This window comes from Marmota flaviventris, chromosome 17 (assembly GCF_047511675.1).
Source record: "Marmota flaviventris isolate mMarFla1 chromosome 17, mMarFla1.hap1, whole genome shotgun sequence".
NCBI classification, from domain to species: domain Eukaryota; kingdom Metazoa; phylum Chordata; class Mammalia; order Rodentia; family Sciuridae; genus Marmota; species Marmota flaviventris.
Window position 1 is genome coordinate 30772504 of NC_092514.1, and position 3211 is coordinate 30775714.

General features: G+C 41.8%; 1 pseudogene; it reads right to left on the reverse strand.

The window, feature by feature from the left end:
• Positions 1-411: 411 nt before the first annotated feature.
• On the reverse strand, positions 412-2577 carry LOC117794656 (repulsive guidance molecule B-like; annotated as a pseudogene).
• Positions 2578-3211: the final 634 nt, after the last annotated feature.

A 3211-nucleotide genomic window follows, 5' to 3' on the forward strand; every position in this document is an offset into this window, starting at 1 on the left:
GATACAATTCCCAAGGAAGGAATGATTCTACCAGATCTACCAGTTGGCAGTTCTTTATGTCACTGCACAATAAACAAGGGGGTTACTATATTGCCAGAGGCAATTCAACTCCAATTAATAATGGAAATTTGCCTTTTTCTACATCATGAGAAAGAAGAGACCATTATGATATCCAGGAGATTGGTGGCGGGTGTCATAAGTAAATGTTAATGGGAAACCATTACAGTAACCCATTAAAGGGAAATATAATGAGGATTCAGATTCCCTAGGAATGAAGGATGAATCTAGCTAAAGTGATAATAAAGGAAACATGGAATAGGTGTAGAAGAAGGAATTATAAATATCAATTATGTTTTCATGATCAATTTTAGGGTAAGGAAAAGCTGGCTACGAGGTAATCTGACATAAAGACTAGTTGGGAGCATAGTGGTGATGGGTGCTATTAAATTTTTCCTAAAGAGGTAAGGAGCTAGAATTAACTCAGTGCCATACAAATCCCTGGGTTATGCAGATATCTATGCAGGTGTTATAAAATTGCCTCCATAAAATGCCAAGTCAAATAATTAAAATTTGTTTTAAAAATATACCACATATGTTTAGAGGCAAGGGAAGGTGTCCCAAAATCAAAAGATAGTCATAAGTATCTCAAAAGCTTGATGCTTACCAATTGTATATTAATCTGAAGCAGCTTATGAATAGATATAATAAATAAAGGAAGTTAAAGCAAATGAGATGGTCTTGCTTTACATACAAAGCCATATGTATGGTTTTGTGGTTAGGATAATAGGGAAGGAAGTGGTTTACTTAGGACGCTCTTTTAGTAGAAACCCTTTTGACTAGCATTGACTGGCAATTGGAAACCCTATTGATAGCTCCTCTCTACCTATTTGTAGGAAGACACTGGTGCCTGGAAGTTGCTGTTGGGCTTTAAAAATAAATAAACATGGGCTATAGACAGTGGACAGTAGGCAGGGTAAGCTTAACTTAATTTTGCCAGTTTTTCCCTTAGCTCTGACTTAAACTGTTAACCCAAGGCCCGAAATTACATGGGGATTATATATCCCTTTATGCAATATACAATTTGTAACTTCCTTGGTCACCAAAAGGTTAGGAACAAATACCATTATGGGTTTGCCATTGGGAAGTTTGGCTGATAGCTATTATATTTTACTATAGCTTCCAAATCACCAATAAAATGTGTTTCCATGGGGCTGGGGCTGGGGCTCAGTGGTAGAGTGCTTGCCTAGCAGGTGTGAGGCACTGGGTTTGATCCTCAGCATCACATAAAAATAAATAAATAAAATAAAGATATTGTGTCCATCTACAACTGAAGATATTTTTTAAAAATATATTTCCTTATGGGTCACTGCCTCAAGCTTCACAGTTTTCTTTATTCTAAATGCCCACTTCAGTCATCTGATAAAACTGAATATGGAATTCTTCAAGAAGAATTACACACACATGCACTCAAAAGACATCACCAAAAAAATGTATTTTTTTCATTAAATTGGCCCAAAACACACACACACACACACACACACACACCTACACACACATTTTTTCATTAAATTGGCCTGCATTTTCTTCCAGGAGAACGCCATTTCACAGTTTACTATTTATTTTTCATATCATTGTCTATTTAAATTTAGACCCACACTTTATATTCCAGAGCAAGTTCCTTACTGAATCCTTTATCAACTCTTGTTAATTGCACTTCAAGAAAACATTAAAAAATTCAAAAAACATTCCTCTAGAATAACCCTTTTATACCACATTTTGAAAGTTGTCCGAAGAATCAAACATTTGGAAGTTATGAGTAGAAAGAGGGGAAAAAAGAAAGCACACTTACCTTATTTGTAGCAGTGGCACTGGATCCAGGAACTGCAGGCACATTTGTCACTTGAATTGAAAGCTAATTAATATCTATGAGTGTCCAGTTCCCTTCCACTTTGTAAGTTTGGAAGTGATCCTTCAAAGTTCTAAGGTAAGGATCCCCAAACAAGCCACACACACACACAAAAAGTAACTGGGAGGGTTATGGTCCCCTCCCCTATGTTCTCTGGGTTCTGTGTGGCTGTGATAATTACAAGGGTCACGGGTCACTTCAAAGTTGGTAGAGGATGTGGGTCCATCCTTGGAACAGTTCCTCCAGCGCAGGAGGTCACTGAGCCCTAACACAGCAGAATGATACACCAGGTTGCCAAGGTAGGCTTTCGAAGGGATACAAAGTCCGTGGTACATTTCTGGATTCGACATTAGGATGGCTGTTGATAGTCACCTGTGTGGAGAATACCCAGGCTGAGCAGCAGCAGTAGCACCAGGGCCAAGGGGGTGGGCAAAGCCGGGGGGGGGGGGGGGGGGACCTTGCTGTACAACCCCGGTGATGGCGGAGCAGGAAGGCGCTGCTATCAAGCCATGCCCATCCATACAGGTCTCCTGGGCTCCGGTGTCGGTGCCCTGGTGGCTCCAGGCTAGTGGCTGCAGCGTGGGACGGATGACACGCCCCGCTTGCTCTTCTCCCTCCTTCAGGCCAGCAAAGAAGATAGGCCGCCCTCACTGCCGCAGCTCACAGCGCATGGTGGACCTAGCAAAAGCATCACAGCCGCCTGAGACAGACAGCCGGCGAGGAGAGAGGAGTTGGAATTAAAATACAGAGATGGTGAGGTGAGCTAGCGCCAGCCTTGAGAGAGCGAGCGCCTGACCCCGGCCAGCATGGCCTCAGCGGGCGTGGATTCCTGGCGTGGACCTACAGGAGTGGCAGGAGCTCTCCAAAACCAGGGTCTTCTGCATGCTAGTCAGATGTTCTAAATTGTAGAATATTAAATCGATTGTTTTTATTATATCAAAATTCGTCTTCAAAAGCTGTTAAACTGAGACACACTTAACCAGGCATATGGCGCATGCTGTAATCCCCAAGGCTGGGCAGGCTAAGGCAGAAGTATCAGGAGTTCAAAGCCAGCCTCGGTAACTTAATGAAGCCCTAAGCAACTTAGCGACACCTTGTCTCTAGATAAAATTTTTAAAAGGAGGGGATGTGGCTCAGTGGTTGAGTGCCCCTGTGTTCAAACCCTAGTACCAGAAAAGATAAAAGAAAAAAAAGGCATACTTCTGATGAACTAAAAAAAAAGGGGGGGGGGGCAAAAATACACCTTACTATTATTGGATCATGAAGAAATAAAAACCTGAAGAGACCAATAACAAGTAACAAATT